Genomic DNA, 13,131 nt, shown 5'->3' on the forward strand with positions numbered 1-13,131 from the left:
GGTACTGTCAAAACAATAAAAAGAAGATATGTTTCCTATTAAAATAGAATGTGAGTAAAAGCAAATGTGTTTTGAATGAGGATGGCTGATATTAGCGATGCTAAAAATAAGGGGAAGCAAAGTGGAACACAGTTGTTCACTGCCAAAAGAAAAAGGCAAATTTTTCTGTCTCTAAGGTGAAATTACTTCCCTCCCCAATCTCTTCCTTGCTGGTGAGCTAGTTGGGGTTGCACCATGAAGGATACCACTGGCAGAAAGGTTTCCCGGGTCCTGCAGTTCCTATGCCCTCCACCACTCCCCCAACAGGCAGTGCTGTCCCAGAACTTCCATTGGTTGCTGGTTTGTGGTATTTTGCACAATCTTTTGGGTTTGTTCTTGGTTTGTTTCTGCTTGCCCCCCCCCCCATTTCCTCTTCAGAGAGGATCAGGAGGAAATTTCTTGGTACTGCCAACACCAAACAGGGCAGCCGGTACCTCTCCCCACAATTGTCTTCTTTCCTCTATGCACTCAGTTCATGTAACCCTTTGGTTACATGACAAATGGCTTTGTCATTTCCTCTCCTTTTCCATAAAGGCCTTGGTACCAGAAAAAGGAATTCGGGAGGCTGCAGACTGCTAGGAAATTAATAGGACAGTGTGGAAATAGAGGAAGGAAACAAATGCCCTGAATACTGTAAGAGATCAATGAATTAATTCATTGGGCAGAATTAATGAATGTTTGTGCTCCCATCTCTGTCCTTCCTCTGCAGCTGAAATAGCTGAAGAAGCTCATATATATCAAATAGAGGGGAGTGAAATGGGGTATAACAGATGCTGTCTGTGCTCCTGTGATCAGGCAATGAAATTTACCCTCCATGTTTAATACCAGAAGTAGGAGAACTGTTGGTTTTGCTTTCAAGAGCTGAGAGAAGATAGACTGAGCAACGAGGGATGAGGTGCAGGGCAGGCACTCCGTCCCTGCTTAGCTTCCTTGTAGTGTTATTAGTTGTGAGAAATGCATGAAACAGCTGTGCTATGAAGGATGTATTTCCTGTGCCTTCAAAAGTTCATTTGGGAGGCTGTTAATAAGTCTTTTCGCTCTCATGAATGGATGAGAAGACTGCTATTGATTCCCAAATCAAGCGTGGAAATGGATAAATACAGCAATCCAGGCAGCCCCACCACCTAACAGACTAGCTTCCCTAGAAAAGATCAGCTACCTTTCCGTATGAGAAGGGCAGTTGCTTACTAGACCACTGAAGCTCATTTTACTAATTTTAAAATCTTCTAAAATGCAGTTGAGTTTTTAAACATAGCCTACTTCTACGCAACCCCAAAGCAAAGCCGAGGATGGTATGCAACCGTGAGAATTTCTCATTTATAAACCAGTATGCAAGTGTAGTTTGCAGCTGTCAGAATGTCAGGAGATGGGAAGTGGTGGTGGCATGAAAGGTTTTGTCATAGTCTAAAGCCAATGAGGATAATTCCATGGATGATTTCTCCTTCTGAAATAAGTTTGAAAAACAGAATATTTTGGTTAAAGACAACAGCAAGCAGAAGTAACATGGCAGCACTTCGTGGGATGTGAGGCTGAGGTGGCTCAGATTTCTCTCTGTAGATCGGGCTGTAAGGGGCAGGCCGGGCATCAGGGGGAATTCTGAGCCCTGGGGCATCATCACAGACATTAGCTGGGAAGTGCTGGAAGCCATGTAAAATATATGTAACAGAGCAGAAAAAATACCAGCAGGAAGGTGGATTATTTTATGCCCTGTTTTGGAAAAGCTGTGTGTTCCTGTTGATTCTGTTCAGGGTTCGAGAGCTTTCATAACGGTCTCAAAAGATACTGCCTTAACCCTGCCCCCAAGGGATCAGGCATTGGTTTTAGCAGGGAGGACAGGACAAGGCTGTTTCTTTCAGGCAAAGTATTTGGAAAGGAAGGAGCTTATGTCACGTAGCTAGTGCGCTGTAGCTTCTCCGCAGCCTCGGCTGTGTACACTGCTCAGTACATGCACTTCACTCCTCTTCCTCCCCCTCAGCCACCCAATATTAGTTGACAGGGCTGTCAGACACAGAGCTGATTCATTCGACTGAGCCTTTTATGAATATCTAAATCCCTGAGAGGGTCAAAGTGGAAAGTGGTGGTCAGGGTCACAGCTGACACTTGCAGAGAAACCTGCTGGTGAATAATTCTGATCCTCACCATGAGGGCTTACTGGCTGGCAGCCTAAAACCCAAGTGTTGATGCATCCAGCCCTGTTTATAAAACTGTAGGAGGGAGGGCTAGTCTGTTGGCTAGATGTTGATGAATTCTGTGAAAAAATAGCCGCTAACAATATTTTTCAGCTCTCGTCTTACATAACAGCTAAGGCTGGAAAGTCCTTGTATTTTATGAAGAAACCAGCTAAAGTTCCATCGAATAAACCGATCTGATTACAAGTAATACATGCAACAAATACAAGAAATTAAGTCCTGACATTAAAACTAGCATTCTTCATCTGTTGGGAGATGCTTGATTTCATAAAGTGCCAGTAATCCAGCCACTTAATTAAACATGGAACAGGAAAATAGGTTTAGTTTAAAACAAATATTAAAGGCTCAACACTACTATGAAATCCAGGTTTAAGATCATTTATCCTTAACAGATACTTACAACCACAAATTTCAATGAAGGTTTAAGCCATTCGCTCAGCGGGCCTTCCTCTTCCCACATCAACTGTGGAAATCCCAATGATGAGTCCTGCACAACCCATTCTCCACAGAGGAAAATAATGCTTTTGCAAATTATACCTTAGACTTGTTCAGCTATCAAAACCCAACTGGACGCCGTCCTGGGCAGCCTGCCATAGCTGACCCTGCTTTGAGCAGCGGCTTGGACTAGACAATCTCCAGAAGTCCCTGCCCACCTCCATTATTCCATGATTCTCTTCACGCTGTAGTTTTTCTGGCAGGATATTTGCAAATCACCCACCCAAGCTGGATATATGCTCATCCAAATAATCTATTCTGCATACTATTTCCTTACAGCTGCTTAGGAGAAAGCATTTAAAGTGATCAAAAAAACCCCAGCTATTGCATTTTATGAGATTTCTGTCTGTTTGGTTCTAACATGGACCTCACCTTTTTCTGGTCTTGATCTGCAAGTCTGAGTCTAGACAAATGTCTGTAAACTGGCCTGTGACACTGTGTCTTGGAAGTCCCTACGGTGGACTAGACATAGATGGCAGGTCCCTACCACGTCACACTTCTTTCCTTCAGCTCTCGATGTGTTTTGGTCAGCCCTGAAGGATGGATGGCTCTGAACTGCCTGGTAAGGGCTACAATTCCATTTGTACATCGCAGTGTTTTTCTTGAGAGAAATTCAGCAGCAGGGCGAACATGTCCCTTTATCCTGGCTATTAGTGTTCCCACGGTTCTCGTCCCTTCTCCCAGTTGTTCATCTTGACTGATGACATCATTCTCCTTAGGAATCATAGTCTTTTGATGATTTGAGCCAACCTTCTGCTTTTTCTCTTCCAGGTCACTATACATTGTAAATAGGACTCAGAACAGTTGTAGCTGTAACCCATGTCCTCTGGCTTGTTCAGTGCTGTATGCAGACTGCCAGCACCCATCACTATCACCCAACATTCTTCACAAGGTGTTTTCCTTCACTCCTTTTCGGCAGCTCATCTCCAGCTTGCTCTACAGTACAAAGTTTTATTGCCATTGCCTGTAGTGTGCACACACACACATGCACACACAAACTCACACATCCAGAGCGCAGACCAGGTAAGCTGCATCTCGTGCACAAACGTGTGAAGCCCTCGATAACCCACAGCCGCCGGCACGTGTGGGCACGCAGCGTCTGCACAGCAGCGTCAGCCGCTGTAGCCCAGCCGCCTTCTCTTGGGTGACTGCTCTGTGTCAGCACAGCAAGCAAGCCTGAACAAGTGCTCCGGCTCTAACACGCTGGCTAAAGGGGGCAGCTACACGTCTGTAGGGTTAATCTGGTAAATGCACGGGGAAGTAATTTTTCTCCATGGAAGGAGGCTTACAAAGATAAGGTCTTACTTAGCTTTCTTGTTTGCAGTTAGGTTTTTCACTAGATTTAGAAAATCATGTCCAAAAATGTGTCTAATTCAGTCAGGGTACAGCTCTGTAACCCATTTTACAAAACAAATAATTTACTAGGCTCAGTTAATTAATGTCAGCTCTCTAAAAACATACCAAAGCAATACCCATTTAGACTTTAGACCCTAATCCTGTGATTTTTTTTTTTTTGGAGTATGAAAAAGGATCCCAAATTGGCAAGAAAAGTCCCACTGTCTTTCACACACTACATTTTGCCTACAAAAAATAGAGCAAATTTTTAAAACAAGAAGACCTTCTATGTTTTAGCCTGACAATAACTGATCCAAGAAGAAGAAGTTAGAACACGAGAAGATGAAGTAAACAGCTTGTTTAGAGCAATGAATGTCAGCTGTATCTCTGACCACTTTAATGGCAGGCAAGACAAGATTCAGGTTGTGATCCAAGTGGTGTGCATTAAACTCCATTCTAATGATTTGTTTTGCTAACGTACGTGGCAGCAGTGGAAATATTTGCTCTCTGAAGACCCCCTGTGTTTTCCCGTAGATTTAACAGTGGCGAAGCGGAGTGCTAAGTGCCGGGCCAGCTGGTTTATCTGCTGGTGATGGAGGAAACAGGATGGAGGGTTTTAGCAATGGATGCTGAACGTGCATGATCAGCTTAGAAAACATGGGGCAACATCTGTTCTTCCAAACCCATGCTATCTATCTGCTTCATCATCATCAGAGCAGAATTGTTCCTTCCTTTGCTCATGACAGCCGGGCAGGCTGTGAAGAGCTCGCTTCTTGCTGGCATTTGGCCCTTCTCATCCACCACCGACGCTTGCCTGGCTTGTGTTTCTGGTCGCTGTCGCTACTCGCTGATTCTGGGCAGCACCGTGAAGGTGTCACAAAGCAGCATTGGCGCTGAAATAAATCTTCAGATATGCTGAATTTAGATCTCTGCAAAAGCTCGTGCAGTTTTAACCTTGCTAATGCAACAATGTAGGAGCGGCTGCTTCAGCTAGATAGCTCCAAGTGGTTTAGAGAGCAATCTATTAAAACCCCAGATAGGAAATTGGATGTTAGTCATCATAGAGCGATAAGGACAGGACTCCTAATTCCACATCTATTTTCATATCCAGCTGATCGGAAAAAGAGCAAAAGGGACCCACAGTTATAAGACAAGATGCAAATAAAATGTCGCTTGTATTTTCAGAGTGGATTTCAAAATCCTATGGATCAAAACCAAAAAGAAATCCAGCAAACATCTCTCAGATACGGTTGGAGGAAGAAATCTCTCTGTGGCCATCTTTTCTCCTGCTCCAGCCAGAAGAAATTGCCGGAGAGTGCGGAATGGTGCGCGGCAGGCCCGAGCCCCCAGCAGGACACTCTCCTGGTCCCAGAGCGGAGCAACAAGTTGGTCCCCACTTAGAAGCAGCGGCTGCACAGCTCTTCAGCTGGTGTTTTCACGGCCACACAACTGAAAGCAGAGGGATGGCAAGCTGTTCTAGCAAAACAGCATCAGGTCTCTGCAACTCGCTTTTGACATTAGGCAGGCAGAAGACTAAATAATTATTTCACTGCCAGGCTCTTCTGGCCCAGATCTTTAATCATCATTTGAAGCTTGAAATAAGTCTCTGAATGTTTCTTTCCAGCACAAGTTCCAGCCTGCGCTGTGTCTCGTGCCCACCTATGTGTAAGTCTCCCCACACCGCTTTTTGCCAGCATTGATTTGGGAGAATTAACAGTGAATCTGTTCCTTGGCTCTCCCATCACATCCATTCTTCCTCACAAAGTGACACAGCCGACAAGCTGTTGGTTTCAATATTGAAATGAGTTTCTCTGCTGAGAAGCAGCTTTGTAAAAGCAGCACCAGAAAGTTTTGCGTTTGTTATCTGTCCTTAATGCTGCGCTCAGGTTTAAAGACGTAAATGGATGTTTTAAAAGTCATTTTCAGGGATAGGAAATGAGCGTCGTTTGCATTCAGAAAGGACCCGCCTAGGACTATGCAAAGAGGTGCTGTGCGTTGCTGGTGGTAAGAAAGGCGAGACAAGGCACTGTAATTACAGCTGAAATACAGAGGTGTGCGCTGCTGTGACCTTTATCATACGCAGGCTCCACACAGCCCGGACACCCACTGTCCGAGGCTTTTCATCAACATTAAAAGCCCCCCCTGGATCTCCTTTCCTCCAGCTCTCGTCACCATTTGTTTTTCCATTCATTCCCTAACAGCAGGACACTGCGTTGTTTCATAAACCATCAAGACTGATTTTCAGATCTCCCAGTGAGAGTTTCTCAGTGCCTTTCCCTGCTCTGCTGATGACAGCTCTTGCATAAGAAGCTCCTGATGGGTGGTAATTAATTAGAATCTCACACAGACAATTCACTTTTCTTTTGTTTAGGATAATTAGCGAACAGAATGACACCTGCCAAAACCAAGCGGTTTTCCATCCGCAAGGGTGCTGCATATTTCCAGTTTGGCTCTTCTTGAAAGGAAATTATTTTTGTGGGTCCTTTTGGTCTTCCTGGGGCTGTGTGCCAGTGGCGCAGGGCTCTATTGTGAGAGCCGCAGAGCTGCCACCAAGGCTTTGTGAACAGCAGCATCTGGCCGCCGGGTCAAGGGCTGAAACCTCAGCGGTTTATTGTTGCGTGTCGGAAAAATCTGTACGCACACCGGGGCCGATGGATTTCATTCAAGCCTTGACAAAACTAATTCCTGTTGCTTTCCCAGCAGAAGGAAGATTGGAGGAATGGGATCCTTGCTCTTGCAGAAGTTCACAGCAGAAACTTGCATTTTAATTACTTTTTCTGCGATAGGGAACACAATCACTTCTGTATTTTTAAATCACCTCCCTCGACCCGCTGGCAGTGCTCTGAATGCAGCCCAGGGTGCCAGGGGATTTCTTTGCCCCGGGAGCGCACAGATGGCTCACCATCAGCTCGGTGTCCCCTGGGACGCCCAGGGCCTTCTCTGCAGAGCTGCTTTCCCGCCTGTGCTGGGGATGATTCCTCCCCAGTGCAGGACTTTACAGTCGTCTTTGTGAACTTCACAAGGTTCCCGTTGTTCCTCCAGCCTGTCCAGTGTGTCAGGCACTCCTCCACCCCCGAGCACGCGTTCGGTGGGAGACCAGGTTGTACAATGGAGCTGCTAAGCTCTTGCAGACAGAGAGAAACGGGGTCTCTCCTGCCCTGCACAGATTTGGGGGGCTAGTAGCTCACTGACGGGCTAAAGGCTCTTGGATTGTCCTATGAGGCCAGTGATTTTATTAGATGGAAGTAGTTTTGTGTTATTATCATAAAACACTCACTGAGCTGGCACACTGAGATCCAACAGGACAGAACAGATCTCACCGGTAGCAGCAACAGAAAGTATTGGCCCCTGGGTCTCGGAGAGACACGGGGATGCTCAGCGAGGGGTGGGGAGGTCTCCCCTGGTACCCGCAGGTTAATTTGCCTAACTTCCCAGGGGACAGAAACCTCCATCCAGAAATCCCCAAAAATGACTTCTCCCCCAGCACACACATTGGGTTGGTTGTTATTTTTTTACACAGACACACAAAAAAGGAGCGCGTCCCGTCTGCCCTGCCTCCCCACCCGTCTACCCACTGGCTACCTAGTTCAGAGCAGGTTCCCCGGGCGCTGCGCTGGGCGAGCACAGCAGCAGGTGATGCAGAGGAGGGAGGTGTGGGTGTCAGTCCTCTCCCTGGGGCTGTCAGGGAGACAGTGGCTATAAAAGAAATACCTGAAGAGGTAATTTTACCTCTTCTGTGTTTATTTAAAGGCAAAAAACCCCACTGGCCCACAACAAGCTATTGAAAAAGCTATGGAAAAAAACAACTTTCCATGTCTCCATGGTCCTCCATTGGTCCCTCTTCCCCTCCAGCATCCAGCTGCAAATCCTGCTTGTCACAGGGCTTTTCCTTACATGTCCGGACATCGGTGATCCATTGATCCCCATGCTTCCTGGGGCAGGGAGGTGCTGCCCGGGCTGATCCTGCCCGGCGTGCCCCCCCAGGCTCTGCCCACAAGGACACGGCAGCAGGGCAAAGAAAGAGTGCGCAGGGCAAAGAAACGGCCAGGGGCTTGTAAAGGAAAATAATTTGGGGTGGGGGTGCAGGGGCTCCTTCCCCACGCAGCCCCACGCCGGGCAGCGACTGGCATGTGGCAACGGCTCCTCGGGTGAAGGACAGGCAAGGGGACATGGGGACTCGGTGGCTTTTCAGGGTGCTCGAGGGCTTTGCGTTGCCATTTCTGTCCCAAATCAACCTGAACTCTGTGACTGTGGGCCGAGGGAGCCGCTCACCAGCTGCTCACAGCGATACCTTGTCAGCTCAAAGGAACAGACACCTTGCAGCGCCTCATCACAGGAGAACAGTCCACTCAACGCAGGGAGGGAGATGCCAGAACCCAGAGCAGCCACCGAGCAGGTTACGTGGGCTGCGCCAGCTGCACTAACGATGGAGGGATTCAGGCAGGGACGCGGACGAGAAATCTGCTTTGTACACCAGTTAGTCCTGTGCCTGCGAGCACAGATGCAGAAGGACCGGGGAGGGGTGTGGGGGGTGTGTGTGCGACAAATGAGCCAGATCATGGACTGATAGAATTGGGTTGGAAAAGACCCGTGAGCTCTTCCATCCCAGCCAACGCCCCGGTTCCTCTGAGCTCTGCCCCGCGTCCGGCTGCGCAGCGTGGGGCACTGCAGGGCAACAGTATGTCACATTTCAAGAGCCAGCCGATAGAAATCATGCGTTAGACAGCAACTCTGGCCTCTGCAAGCTCCGGTTCCAGCAAACTGCAAAGTGAAACCCTGAAGATTTTCCCAATTTTAAAAAAAAAATACCCAAAACCCAAACACGTCAGTGATGGAGTGCATGGGTGGGGAATTCTGGGTGGCAGGACTGCCTCTCGCAGACCGCTGGCTCCCACGCTAGGCAAAGGCTGGCCACAACAGGCAAACACCTAGTCAACAGGAACACCGACAACGGACATTTTATTCACAAACCTAATTACAAAATTACTCTGACGCTGTTAGGAAAGCGGTGTTTCAGGTTACACTCTCATCAGCGGGAAATAATTACCGTAAATGCTCCAGAAGTAAAAGCCACATACAGAAATCAGTTCACAGTTTATGCAAGGGGGGGGGGAAAAAGCCACAAATCCCAATTTACTGCAGACTTTCAAACCCAAGGCTGATTGCTCAAAGACAACCTACACGTGTACAAAATGTGAAAACCAGCTTCTTCCTGCTTCGAACATCAATTGCAGGTTAAAAAAAAAAAAAAAGGACATTCAACTAAGTGACATGTAAAGGGAATAATGACACATTTGATTAATTTTCTTAGATAAATGAGCTATACTCCTGAATGCTCTTCAAAATTAATTTGCAAGAGCTTAATATTAGGGCTTAATGTGTACTTCAGAAGCTGCACATGGTTCCTCCTCATTGCTTGGCCAGTTTAAACTGAAAAGGCCTTTCCTGTTGGGTATGGAGCCATGGCCAAGAAAAAAATAAGAATAAAAATAACCCCATCTCTCTGCAAAATGACCAAGTTTACTGGGAATTAACACCGAATTATTTGTAGCAAAGGCATCTGTATGTTTACGGGGAACCATTAACTGTTGCACTACTAGAAGCAAACGGAAACTGTGTGGGTTACCCCCACAGCCAAGCCCTGCGTTCACAGTGGCACGGTGCTCTTGGGACTCCGAAATGCGTTTCCCTTCCCTCGCTGGGGCCCATCAGCTCTCCCAGGCAGCCAGCCCAGGAGCAGCTCTGGCTGGAGGGGACCACGTCACACCAGGGCTTGGGCCTGACGAAGGTCATGAGCTGAAACCCGCTTTGCCCCAGCAGCCCTCTGCCGCCAATGCAGATCACAGCCTCATCCTCTTCCCTGGTATCTCCGTTTCTTGGCGGGGGCTTCCCGGGTCTCTTGCCAACGTGTGGTGGGGAGCCAGGAGAGGCACCGAGCCTGGACTCCCGGCTCCGTTCTGTTTCGGGCAGTTTCAGGTACCCAGCTCCCGAGGGTGACCCTCTCCTTCCAGCCCTTCGCCGGTCCCTCGGCACCCACTGCCTCAGCAGACGGTCATTTCGATGTGAGTGGGAGCTCCTGTTCCGGCTGCGGCAGTCCCGCTTGTCAGCAAAAATCTTCCTTGGGGGGGGTAAATACGCAAGTTCTTCTCCTCTGACGACTTTAATTCTAAGTGTGCAATAGCATATTTAAATGTCTTTCATAAGAAACGTGCCTGAAAGAGGGTTGTGCTTGCAGATGTCATTGCTGTATAGCATTTAGAGTTCCTGTGTACTTAATGATGTATCTGCTCTTAAAAATCGGTGCTTGAACTCACAAAGCTCCGTTGCAGCAGGCGGAGCGTGTCTCCAGAACATCCAGGGGGAACTGAGCCCCAGGTCTCCAACAACCGACATCCAACCCTGACGTAAGACCAGCTGCTTGAGTCACATGGCCGGCCAGGCGCCTGCTGCTCCAGCCCCTCTCGTGACACGGAGCGCCAGGCACGAAGCCACCGACAAGGCAGCACTGTGATCTCACCTGGCTGGGAAATGCTCAGCTTTGTTAAACAGACAAAGTCAAAATAACAGCGAGAAAGGAAGGTGGTCACTGGCATCAGCTCTCGATTTCCTCCCCCACAGGCAGACGCTGCCCCCAGGAGCGGCCGGAGCTGAAAACGCAAGCGGAGCCGAGGGCAGGGGCAGCAGGTGCTGGGGCCAGGACACGCACATTTTGGCTTTACACAACAGGGAAGAAAGGTGAAGAGCAGGACTGAACGTCCGTTTGATGGGGATGAAAACACGCCTGAGCGCCAGGGTTAGGAAGCATTTATTGACTAAGCTTGTACGGCAGCGGCCTCCCCTTCGCTGTGCGTCAGGGCCCTGGTTTACCTGCGCTCCCCAGAACTCCGGGGTTGGAGACAGGGGGTGGAGGTTGTTCAGAAAAGGCACACCTACACTAAAGGATTAAATTGCTTGGATCTACAGTAATTATTCTTAAAATCTTTTCTTACGGCTGAAGCAGATCAGCTCATATTTGCAGTATTTCTTACGCTGTCAGCAGGGATTTTTGTAACCACCACATGGGTTTGTTTTTCTAAGGAGCACCACTTGCTCTGGCCATTGATGGGGGTGGCAGAGGGGCTCCCGTGGAGGACAGGCTGGCACCAGCTTCCCTCGAGGGAAGGTGTTCTGCACTTTAAGAGATGACCCTCTGGCACAGCGCAGGCATCACAGGGAGCCCGGGCTGCAAACGCTCTGCTGCCGCCCGCTCGGAGCACGGCAGAGCCCCGCACAGCGGGGACAGATCAGCTCCAGCCTTTCCCCGTGTTCCCAGGAAAGCTTCACGGGGTCACTCGGCCTCCTCTCCTTGCAGAGTTACCGGATGAGGACTTTGCATGATAAAATCAATGTGAGCTTTTCATTTCTTGAGAAAGACAATCTTCAAACGCAACTAAAGAATTTGTCTGGACACGGTAATTAAAGAAGCCGAAACCTCATGATGAACCATGCGTTTATTATTCCCTTCTACAGAAAACTGCGCTGCCCTTTCCCCTTCCCAACAGGAATTAGTTCCAGCAGAGGGGAGAGCTGCAGGGCCAGCGGGAGGGGAGGCTCTCCTCCGAACGGCAGCTGACACGGTTGCGCTACGGCAGCTGTCACAAAACTGCACGTCAACAGTTCACAGAGCCTGGGGTGCAGAGGTGAACGGGAAGAGAACGTCGATCTAATCTAGGTCTTCCACCCCAAATTCCGCTGCACCACGTGAGGGATGCCCGGGGCGGGTTTGAGGGGCGGCAGACCCACACTGGCCTCCCCCGTCTTCAGCCTTCCGTATCGGGGCGTGCTGAATCTGGTGACCAAATTGTCAGGAGAGGCAGAATCCAAGACCCAAATGCGTTCCCGGGGCACTCCAAGGATGATGTGCCACACCAAGTTCATGCGCTGGCGGGAGTGAATTTCTTTTTTCAGATTAATTCTAGGTTTGGCATTCACCTGAGCACTTATCACAGCTTTAGCCCCGGAACTCCGCAGGAATCTTTTCAAGACTTCAGGTTTGTCCTTGCAGCCTTCAATCACATTTTCAAGTGACATACTTTGGATACTTACATGAAACATGTTTTAATTCCCCCTGCCATACACAGTATTTGTGAAACAAGTACATTAGATTTGGGTCGTGTTCAACATCCAGAAACGGGGAGACCCAGCAAGAGCCAGGTTAGCAGCTCGGTTGAGAAAAAGCGGTCGGTTTTTTGTAAAGCTTGACTTAAATTCAAAGTGCAGATAAATACTTGCTTTGGTCCCTTCTCCTCCGTAGGATTCCTTATCACTAATGTATTAAAGTGTTTCCACACCTCTCCTAACTTTTACTATTGTTGCTGGGTTTTGCCCTTTTAATTGCCTATGTAAGTTTTACATAAATTTAGCTTTGGAATACACAATATATTCATCTTCCTTAGCTCCTCAAAATAGTTCTTTGAAAAGGCACGTATACAAAAATATTTACTAACTATGAAGTAGAAAAAATATATTTGGCTTGCAAGTGTGGGTTTCCTTGCCTGCTTATCCCAGAAGATACAGCTGAGATGCAAGATCTCATTTTCCTCCCACCTGAAGCGTTTCAGCTGAGCGGAGCAGGGCTTGTGACGGCAAACTGACTTCTCCGAGTCTGCACAGACACAGGATCGAAAATACAGGATCCTCGGACCAAACCGATGCTTTTCTACTGCGGGTTCTTCTGAAAGGGGGTTGGAGCAGACGTTAGTTTTACGGCAGGACCGTTTGTACTAGAATCTCACGTTCAACAACAAAAGCATGGACATTTTACTTCCAAGTACATCACTGCTCAGGGTGTCCCTCTCAACAACTGAACTACAGCGTTGCGACTGCTCTTTCACGTGGCCCATGTGTGTATTCCCAGGCTCAATTTAACACAGCTGTCAGTTAAGCAATAAATACATCAGGATTTTGGAGACAAAAAAGCCCAACAAATATATTTGGCGTTTGTCCAGCACATCCACGTACCACCAGGCCAAGCGGACACCGATGCATCATAACCCGGCACTCTTTCTGAGTCCGGTGGCCGCACCGCATCCAG

The sequence above is a fragment of the Balearica regulorum genome, chromosome 8, assembly GCF_011004875.1.
Source record: "Balearica regulorum gibbericeps isolate bBalReg1 chromosome 8, bBalReg1.pri, whole genome shotgun sequence".
NCBI classification, from domain to species: domain Eukaryota; kingdom Metazoa; phylum Chordata; class Aves; order Gruiformes; family Gruidae; genus Balearica; species Balearica regulorum.